Source organism: Schistocerca americana, chromosome 1, assembly GCF_021461395.2.
Source record: "Schistocerca americana isolate TAMUIC-IGC-003095 chromosome 1, iqSchAmer2.1, whole genome shotgun sequence".
Classification (NCBI taxonomy): Eukaryota; Metazoa; Arthropoda; class Insecta; order Orthoptera; family Acrididae; genus Schistocerca; species Schistocerca americana.
Window position 1 is genome coordinate 694275641 of NC_060119.1, and position 11338 is coordinate 694286978.

General features: G+C 42.7%; 1 pseudogene; it reads right to left on the minus strand.

The window, feature by feature from the left end:
- Positions 1 to 2086: 2086 nt before the first annotated feature.
- LOC124552357 lies at positions 2087 to 2204 on the minus strand (annotated as a pseudogene).
- Between the last annotated feature and the right edge of the window lie 9134 nt (positions 2205 to 11338).

Below are 11338 nucleotides of genomic sequence, written 5' to 3' on the forward strand. Positions count from 1 at the left end.
TTGTTTGGACAACTCCACCGCTGGCGGAGCGTGAGGCAGGGGCCTGTTTTCGTAAAGTGTCTGAGCTGTTTCCGCAGTTGCTGCCACACAAATAAAATGAGAAAGTCAGAGTCGCGCTGATGAGGGCCTAACAGTTGCTGTCACAGTCCAGAGTGAGGGCTTCGCAAAATGTTTTCCCCACACGGATTTGCATCCGCGCTTTAAGCGAAATTGATATTGACTAGCGTATTAGTAGCAATAAACTGTGATCATCTCCTAAAATTTACCGTTCATATTTGCACTACGCAAGCTGGCTTGCAGCATTTCGCTGGTAGTGCAAGTATCCATCTCCTAAACCCCTCTGTTGCGTTTCGGAAAATTTTGGGGGTCAACAGGTGTCAGTAAGTCTTTTTAAAAGGGATAATTTCTCTCGTTTTGTGGTTATCTGTTTGACATTTGAATTTATGCCGGAAATTAAACGGGTTCAAATGGCTCTGAGCACTATGGGACTTAACATCTTAGGTCATCAGTCCCCTAGAACTTAGAACTACTGAAACCTAACTAACCTAAGGACAACACACACATCCATGCCCGAGGCAGGATTCGAACCTGCGACCGTAGCAGTCCCGCGGTTCCGGACGGCAGCGCCTAGAACCGCACGACCACCGCGGCCGGCATGCCGGAAATTAGTTTAGTGTTATTGATGTTTGTCTGGACGTAACTTGCGACATACGAAGGATGGTGGGTCGCTCCAAGTAGGTCATATCCATGCATTTTGCCTCTTTGACGTTTTGGTTCATCGCTATTTATGTGGATTTCACTGGCAGTGAGCATGTTTATGTTTTGGTCTTGCAGGAGCTTTGGTATATGACCACTCTTACCTCTGCTATAATCTCCAAAAATTAATTGGAAAATCGGACAGTGTCACCCAGATTTTTTGTCATTCGGCCCTGAGAAGGGTTAGCGCGAGAATCAATACTTGTAATAAAGCCAGGAGATCTGTAGATATTATCTGAAAGCCAAAGATCGCTCATACTGATTTAGCGTGTCGACAAGGTACTCAGCTTCAAAACACACACTGATGAATTTCTCAACGTGGTACCATGCTGCCTTATTAAATAATATACTCTGCGAGAGACCTTTCCAATTAACAACAGGAAACAGTTAGAGTAAAACGAAACATCTAAATAATGGGCTTCCTCAATGCTCAGTACTTGCCCCGGTTCTGTTTAACATATATATTTCGGATATACCAAATACGTCAACTTCAAAATGTATATATGCCGACAATCTTGCTCTTGCCGCCTGCAGTATGTTCATACAGGAAGGCAGCAGCATCTTATCGAAAGATCTTACAGCGTAGGGGACATACTTTTCCGATTGGAGACTAATTTCAACAAGATAAATACTGAATTGTCGTGCTTTCACCTCAATAATATACAGGCACTTCTAGAGTCCCAAGTACACTTCAACACAACTTAGTTCGTTACAATCCTTTCTCAAAACATATGGGGAGAACAACAGACCGAACATTATCTTTTAAAAACACCTAGAAAACGCTGCAGCAAATTCAGCTACAGGGACTGTACGTCCAGACCAACACAACTTAGTCTTGCGTACTCGGTTGCCGAATACTGGTCTCCAACTGGTTAAATTGCCACCACATGAAGAAGACAGACACCAAATTGAATGGGACCATGGAAATCATTAGCGGCTGTCTAAAAACCAGTCCACTACATTGTTTACCTCTTTTGTCCCCTATCGGTCCTCCTCATACGTGCAGATGAGAAAAATTAATTAAGGACTACAACAAAATTTTATACAGTCTCCAGCTTCCATTGTACAGTGACCTGACTGATGCTGCTCTGCAGAGGCTAAAGTCTAAAATCACCCACTAAAACTCCTCCCAACCAGGCCACGGAGGCCCAACAGTACTGACTCGCCGCCGTGTCATCCTCAGCTCATAGGTGTCACTGGACGCGGATATGGAGGGGCATGTGGTCAGCACACCGCTCTCGCGGCCTATGTCAGTTTCCGAGCCCGGAGCCACTACTTCTCAATCAAGTAGCTCCTCAGTTTGCCTCACAAGGGCTGAGTGCGCCCCTCTTGCCAACAGCGCTCGGCCGACCGGATGGTCACCCATCCAATTGCTAGCCCAGCCCGACAGCGCTTTACTTCGGAGATCTGACGGGAACCGGTGTTACCACTGCGGCAAGGCCGTTGGCTAAAATCACCCACTACCATTATCAAAACTACTTTTGGGGCACAGTCTCAAAATAAATGACACGTGGAGACAACACTGGAATACCTTGAAACTGGCTCAGGCTTCACCCATTATCGAACCTGTTTCACAACTTTTCAGGAATTGAACTGCCTCGTCACGTATGGAAAATACTCAGTAGAACGTTATATGGCATCTGTCGTGATTCTTTCTATAAATGGGAAGTAACAGAATCACCGACCTGCGACAGCAGATAACTTTGTCAGACTCTTCGCCAAATTGTCACCGAATGCCCCCTTATAGTATATCCAGGAGATGTTGAATATTAGTGGGAATTAAACTGAAAAGTCTACAAGAGGTTAAAAGCGGAAACGTAATGAAGTAAAGGATATTAAAATGTCGCGCGGGATTAGCAGAGCGGTCTCAGGCGCTGCAGTCATGGACTGTGCGGTTGATCGCGGCGGAGGTTCGAATCCTCCCTCGGGCATGGGTGTGTGTGTTTGTCCTTAGGATAATTTAGGTAAAGTAGTGTGTAAGCTTAGGGACTGATGACCTTAGCAGTTAAGTCCCATAAGATTTCACACACATTTGAACATTTTTGAATATTAATTAAAGATGGTACCAGAGAAGATGTGAATAAGAGGTTACGCAGGAAGGTGCATTAGTATTTAAGCATTTCGCGTGTTGTGTGTTAACAATCGTGCGTGATAGAAAACAGTAACAATACTATAGAATATTCGATTTGAGTTTAGTAATTTACGTGGAGCATCGACACTGACCAGAATGAAAATAGTATTGTAAGACAGTGATGAGTTTGAAACGGCTTTGAAACTGATTAGGGTTGAATTTTTTGTATAGAAAACAAAGACTGTAATTGAAAGTGCTGTATCTTAATTATTAAATATAAAGTACGCTATGCTTTTATCTATTAAATCGAAAAATACAGCACTCTATAAAAAAAACTGGAAACAAGGACGAGGTATTGGTTCTAGACACATGCTCACAGCTCTTAACCATCCCTCTTTTATCTACTTGAGTTCTTCACCCAGTTAAGTAATTTCCGATTGCCTATAATAGCTGTCTAAATATTGCGAAAGAGGATGGACTCCCACAATTTACACAATAGAGTGCAAGCTGTGTACTCTCTGTCTTTGATTATATGCTAGATGACTGTACAACTAGTTCCATGCACCAACTCTGTGGAGAACACATGTAGAGTATAGTTTTACTTGCCACCTATCAGTTGCAACAGTTGCGGATGATACCATCAACGTGTAGTATTTTAATAAATTTGTTCATTACTGTGTTTCATTTTTTTAAATGTATGTAGTTTAATTTCTTTATACGAATGTGAGCGCGCGCAGGAGTGTGTGTGTGTGTGTGTGTGTGTGTGTGTGTGTGTGTGTGTGTGTGTGTGTATGTATGTGCGCGTGTACATGTTTGTGATCGTGTAATCTGTGTACAGAACTGCACAATTAATGCTCAGTGGAATTAAGTTCCTTCGAAAGACTGCCGTTGTTAGAATAATGTGAGGAGGAAGGAGAGAGAGGGAGGGAAAGATACATTGAATTTCTGTGGTGCAGTAACGCTTACCTCTAGCCAGACGGATTGAGATCTTCTTGTAGTGACTAATTTCCTTTGATTAATGACTTATAATTCAGTAATTGTTTCGTTGTGGACCCAAAACTATCACAGTCGCGAACAGTTCCACATTATCTAGAAAACAAGTTCCTTCTGTTTCAACTAAATACCCAAGTTCGTAGAATATTTAACTTTGTTCACGGTACCACACCCTCACCTCTACTTGCACCGCTTCATCATTGTCAAAGCAGATTCCTCGAAAGTGTTCTTTAAATTTTAGAAATAGATGGAAATTGAATGGGGCGAAGTCACCACTGTATGGAGGATGATCGATGACAGTGGACCTTAGACGTCGGTTATTGCCGTTGTCGCAGTCCTTATCCGTGTTCGGTATTGTTATGCTAAAGGAGAGACACCTCCATGTGTGGACGAACTTTTCTGCGGATAGAGACTATTGCACGCTGTTTCTCATGAACGCATATAGTTACGGTACACACCTCCATGTTACACTCTACAATTCGGAATCCTCTAGCGGTAGAGGGTTGCAACTTGCATCAGCCGAATAATGTGCTTAACATGTAATACCTAAAACGATATTGAGAACAGAATAAACAATTTGGAGGCACTGCTTTCCAGCACACCCTCTTATCTACTCATGATCTGTGCATTACTAATTACATTCCACTACACATAGATATATCGGCGCTAATTAGGAGCTGTAAGCATTAAAATATCTGTATTGGTACAATGTTTAAACACCTAACAGAAGAATAAGGCCGAATTTGAACATGACTCAAAAGCTAAATACCCGTAACTACAGACATAACTCAAACTTTAACTGTTTCTCTGAAAACGCCGTCATCTCCTGGTAACTTCCCTTTCTTGATGGCTCATCTGGTATTACTTACAGAACGTTATTAATGTCATCATCAATCACAAGTATTTCAGATTCAGCTCTCGATCTACGCAAATTTTTCAAGCTATCTTTGAACTGTGAACAATATTCACGGCTTTGTTAGTTTCTGTGCAATCTTAACTAGAGAAATGTACCTAATCAATGCAAATTTGTTATTTTTCTTCACTCTCTTATTACATTCAGTTGTTTCACATGTAAAATTTTCACATGTTATCACATTCTCTCGAAAGATTTTAGAATGCTTTCGTTGAACTCATTATATTCTCTTGCTGACTTCGAGAGTTCAAATGGTTCAAATGGCTCTGAGCACTATGGGACTAAACTTCTTAGGTCATCAGTCCCCTAGAACTTAGAACTACTTAAACGTAATTTAACCTAAGAACATCACACGCGTCTATGCCCGAGGCAAGATTCGAACCTGCGACCGGAGCGGTGGCGCGGTTGCAGACTGTAGCGCCTAGAACCGCTCGGCCACCCCGGCCGCCCATTAATAGAAGAGACCTAATACTGAAATAATAGAAAATATTTTAGTTAAAACTACTTATTTACATCTCCTATTCATGTACATTTGCTACAAGCCAAATAATAGCGACTTACAATTTTTCGAAGTCTGAAAAAGCCTGGTTGACTTCCGCAACAAAAGAGCGTAGGCCTTCCGTGTCCTACATCTTCTAGAACACATTGTAAATCGCGGTAATGTGTGCAGCAGTTCGTACCTCGGATTAATTATTTCCAGTTCCAGTCAAATATGGGAATAACGACTGCTCATACGTCTGTGTAAGAGTTAAGAGTACTCAGTAACGATGCTCTGTGTACCATGAGTTGCAGACACGAAACCATCCAGCAAATATCCCTTAATATATTTCAGATCCATCCTGTATCGCGATTCATGTCTAAGCAGAGACGTAGCTATGGCATTTACTAAAAATCACCAACCTTCTACTGCACAGTTATAAGAAATTTTCCAAAAAAGTGCTTTGTTTTAATTCTATTGTCACTGTATGACCCGTATTTGACACTGATAAATCTGATTCGGAATTATCCAAACCATAATTCTTCCTTGCAGAGCTCAGAAAAGTAACAGGTGATTCTTTTGCAGCTGTGACACTAGATGAATAGAGATTAATGGCAGATAATATCAAAACTCTAAATGTCGATTACGCTTTGCGACTGGTCTGATGAATAACGCAATTTAAAGTACAGCACCTTCATGTATTACGGAGTGCTACTCCCCTGATTCCATTACGGAATCAAACTTAACTTGTTTTCAGTAGAAGATTCATTCACCTGATGTCTTATATAAAAGCGTAACAAATATAATTCTACATAATTTTGACACATAGCTATCAGCTGCAATTCCAAGTCATCTACAGGGGGGACGAAAAGTTCCCCCTCAAGTATTTTCAGAATATTTTCGTCAAACAGAATTTTTCTTTACGAAAACACATCTCTGTATTTAAATGAATGATTTGGTCGACTTCTACTACAAAATAGCGTTGTGCATTTTGCGACCTACATCTTTTAGAACAGAGTGTAAATTTCGGTAGCGTGCGTAGCAGTCATCATTACCACAGCTTAATGTTTCCAAATTGAATGAATGAATTGGTCGGTCATCCATTCACTTCTCAGAATTTTGCATTGCGTCCCTGACTATGAAGACATTCCTCGACATGTAAACTAAGACTTTCCGCGATAACTACTGTCTCTTCAAGGGTGACTTCGATTCTCCACAAACGCGACCAATAAACTGGTCTCTGTTGCGTGGATGAGGTTCTCTGAACACTGCATTCTGTAATTTGGCCCACAGGTGCTGTACAGGTTTTAGGTCTCCACTGTATCTAGGCCAGTCAGTCTGTACAATTTTTGTATTAGACATTCCAGTGGCATGGAGGCCTTGATTTACGGACCGAACATGTTCACGTTTTGTTCCCATTTTAATGGCATCCTTAAAGATGACGAAAAACGCAAATAACTGCAGAGTAATATACAGATAATTTTGAAAATTAATTTAAAAAAGGAATGTGTAAATCCAAAAAATTGAAGAAAATTAACTTTTACAAGACTTCCTTCCTTTTTTCTGCCTAACTAAAATTTAGAGATAAAATTAATTATTTTTCTGTTTTTCATCAGGCGAAAACACAAGAATAAGTAAAATAATATTGAATAACAAATTTTCATCAACTTACAAAGTACAGGTGTGTTAAATTTATAAAAACGATCCGCTTAGAAAAAGTTCACCGCCACAACAAACATTCCAGCAGCAGACAAACAATTGTGGCAATGTGTTCACTGTTATGTATCGAGTAATACAGATTAGCATAAAGTTTACGCAACCAACATCATCTGTTAGTTTAAACTAGCACCATCCCCAAAAGATGACCAAGCTTCAGCGCCTCTGGTAAATAGAAAAGGGAGTGCGTAACGATGTTATTCACCTGTGTTCACTATTGTTACTCAAGAAAAGCGGCGTACGGCAGTTTTTGAGATATTTAAATACCGTTAAAATATAAATATCGGTCTATGAGGTCCCTCGCCAAGTCCATGAGTCATCACTACTAGCGCGCGCGCGCTCGTATGTGTGTGTGTGTGTGTGTGTGTGTGTGTGTGTGTGTGTGTGTTGTGAGTGTATAAGAATATGGAGATGTGTGTGTGTGTGTGTGTGTGTGTGTGTGTGTGTGTGTGTTGTGAGTGTATAAGAATATGGAGATCTTTGTCCTATCTCACTTGTGGAAGAGCAATAGTCATATGAAGATTATGTAGTTTGTGACTTCCCACAATACTAAATGTAGCCTTGCTGAATGTGCGAACATAAATAAAACATTTTAGCCGTTTGTGTGAGCTTAAATCGGACTTTGAAGTGGCAATGAATCCAAGAACTCCAAAATCTAGTTTCGAAGATAATAGAATGTGGTGCCACGGACATCTACGTTACCAGTACTTTAAAAGAATTGTGAAAGTCAAAGCAATCCCCTACGCAGGGAAGCAGATGCAGGAATCCTGCATCGCTGTTCCAGGCAACGTCTAGTGGAGATGGTTTGCCGCTGCCTTCCCTCAACCTGTTATGAAGTGTTAAGTGTGTATATGTGTCGCGTAAATGACTGTGATAAGTGCTTGCACAGTGTGGTGCCGGGTTTCTGTTGTTACTGATGAAGGAGTAGGGAGTGGATGAAACTTCTCTAATAGCAATAATCGGGCAGCCGAGCTGAATGTATCCACCCGAAGGGCGGATCACCACCAGCAATGTCACATGCTTTCACTTCATGAGACACTGCGGAGAGGCTTGGCGCAAAGACTGGTGATCACGAACCTTACACCACCATCCTGGCTGCCAAATACTGGCAGTGAAAATTTTTCACTGCCAGGATTGGAATTGGCTTACCTCCGGCTCGAGCGCCACCGCACAGGCCTCGATTAGCGACCTCGGCTTCGGTAGCGGGTAAAAGAAAAGTATGTGAAGGTTAAAAAAAACCTGATGTGACTGTTGTATTAAGATATGGAACTTCCTTTGTGTCAGTAACTTTCTACCTCCTTGCTTTTGAAAGTCTTACTCGTATTCCAGTCGGAGATAGTCAACGGCAATTATTAAGAGTCTGTGCACAAGAAGTGAGGCCCAAAGGAAATTAACAACAGGTTCTTACTTTTTCATGACTGTAAGTTGAATACGAATTTCTTCGCCTGGGCAACGACATCACTCCATAAACAGTAAGAAAAGATGGTAGGGAATCGGTAGTAACCGTAGGCCTTCTGAAGAGCTGCAAACTCTAATCGTGTTGAGAATTGAATCCACATCGACCCGAATGCAAACCGAGAGTTTCATAACTGCGCTCGCTATTTCGGAATCTGTATGAATGTGTGTGGGTGTGCGTGTGTGTGTGTGTGTGTGTGTGTGTGTGTGTGTTTGTGTGTGTGTGTGTGTGTGTGTCAGATAAGTGGGAGACAGAAAGCAGGGAGTGGTCAGTTTTCTCTTTTTCAGAGCGGAGAGCCCGGCACAACTGCTGGATGAAATTCAAAAGCTAAGAGCGGCTGCCCTTGTTGTGCTAACGGATTTGCCTTAAGAGAGCAGCATGTAAAAGAGATTTAAATTTGGAGGCTGGCGGCGCGGCGCCGGAGCCCGCGGTTATTGTTATGCTGATGGCGTCCGCCTCATACGCGACAGCGCCAGAATTGCCACTCGCAAAGCCACTGCCGAATTCGCTTTCGTCGGCGGCAGAATATGCTCCGTCGCCGGCACTAAGCTGCCTGTGTTTCTCCTCCACTGCGCTGCTACGTCTCTTTACGTCGCTTGCGGCGTGCAAGTGAAAAGACTGTGCTGAAGGGGCTGCGGCAGCCACAGCGAATGCAAGACGACCGGTTTGCATCACAACGGCCTCCACGCATCCATCACAATTGGCTTTGTATGTTTAACAGATCGGTCAAGATAGAACATACATATTTCTGGAGGAAAGAAGTGCCATTAAGTGCGAAGACAAACTTCTCTGAGCAGCTGGTTGAACCTACTCATCAGGTTATTTCAGCTACCAGCGCTGCGAAACCCCACCTTTCTGTTCTAATGAAACACGACAACACTTCCAAAAACAATTCTGCAATTTGCTTTCCACCACTTCTGAAACAACAGCATGCACATTTGTTAAGTCATCTCTGAGATACCAAGACCAAGCAGCGTGACTCAAATGTACGCATACTGAACTACAGGTAACACAGATTTGACCATTTTTTGGCTAAAGTGATTGCAATGACAAAGAAAGTGTGTGGTGTGTACCTGACAAAAAACGACGCATTACGAAGGAATTATCCGAGAGGGACGGAAATCGGTAGATGTGATGGACATGCACAGACAAACAAACGATAACTGAGCCGTGGCGCGGCTCTCGGGCGCAAGACGCTATCGATTACTCCTCTGGTTTTTGGTTGTCACTACATGCGATCGCGAGCGCCTTCTGTCGGAGTGGGTCCTGATGAGGGAGTGAGTGCGAGTACGGGAGTCTGGGGCGGACAGCAGGGGAGAACGGACATTGCGGCCGCACTCTGAGGCGACAAGAGAAGAGTTGTCGTGCACGGCCGAGAAGGGAGCGTTCAGCAAGGCGGCAGTCAGCATCGCTTTCCGGGGGACAGAGAGTTGCGGCAGTCCAGTGAGCAGACACCAGCCCCGGGAGCAGTGCTCCGGTTTGTGGACGTGACGTGGGTCGTATTTTGTCGCAGTATAGTTTGCTTGGTACGCATCTGCTGCTCCCTTTATGCCCACGTGTGTTGTTCTGTCCGTATGTGCATTGAAAAGGTTACGCTCCGGCTGGAACAGTGACTTGTGCTTTACGTTCATGCACCCTGACTCATTTGTTTTTCTGCAGGCATCTGTAATTTCAGAGATTTTTTTTCGTCGCGATTGTCTGAGCCCGGTGGTGCCTAGTATCCGAGAACAAGTCAGCTAGCGTGTGACCTGTTGTTTTGGGTTTTGGAGTCCTGTTTGGGCAACCTAGTTATCACGCACACAAATGTATTGCTGCCGAGTGAGGCTAGTCCTAATCTTGCGGAACTTGGCTTTCAGTGACTGGCTCGTCTGCAAATTAATTAATCTAACCTTTGTGGTGTGTTGTTTTTTTTTTTTTTTTTGCTTTCAATGGTGAATTTCTTGTTATTCATTTGTGTATGTTTCGCCGTTAATGATAACTGTAAGATAGCAAGGTCTTGAAGGGCTTACGTATCGTGACTGTATTTTTGGCAACTGTTTAATTTGATGTCTTGTTTATCGGTCTGGTGAAAACTTATGCCAAGTTTACTCATTTCCACCTGTGGTTCGGAAGTTGGTCTGAAGGTAAATCCGTTGGTAAATCTTTACTGGACTAACTGTTAACTGATCTTGCGTTGAACTAATGCCATTATTACATCGTTTCGTGTGTGCTATAAATTCTATTACCATAGACAAGGAGACAGGGAAAATTCTGTGGTCGAGGGGTAGGCACGGTTGCTGCTTTGCGCGTGGCGTCTTATCGCTCGCTATCATTTCCCGCGTTAGTACGGGCGGCGTGAGATTTGTTTGCTCGCGGTTGTATGGCCGCTAGTCAGCTGTGCCTGCTCCCGCTTCAAGGAGTGCCGTGTTTCGTAAGGCGTACGCCGACTTTCAGTCACTGTTACTGTGTTGCTGTCGGTCGTTTACCGAAACGTTAGTCTGTTTTAGCACGGTGGCCACTGGGCCGTGACGATGTCGGTTGATGACCAGCGTTGGGGCGGTCGTCCGCTCTGAGTGGCTTCGGTCGCTTGGACTTGGCAGTTACCTTCTGGTTAAACAAATCAAACTTGTTTATTTGCTGTAAATCCCTAAGTAGTTTCTAAGAAAAGTTTTAACTCAGATTTTCATGATTTTACTTAATTTAAGCATTTTGGTAGGGCATTTTCCTATCTATGTTTTATTTAAATGAGAATTCTTTATTGGGGTTATTCACCTGTTGAAGCTTAACATAAAATTTGTAACTTAGCTTTCATGATTTTACTTAATTTAAGCATTCTTGTAAAGCAGTCCTTTATCTACGTTTTACTGATTGGTAATTCTTTATTGGGGTTATTCACTGGTTGAAAGTTAACATATGTTTGTAACCAAGCTTGTGTCCTTGCTTAATTGAGATTTGTTAAGAGCCTTTATTGCTGGA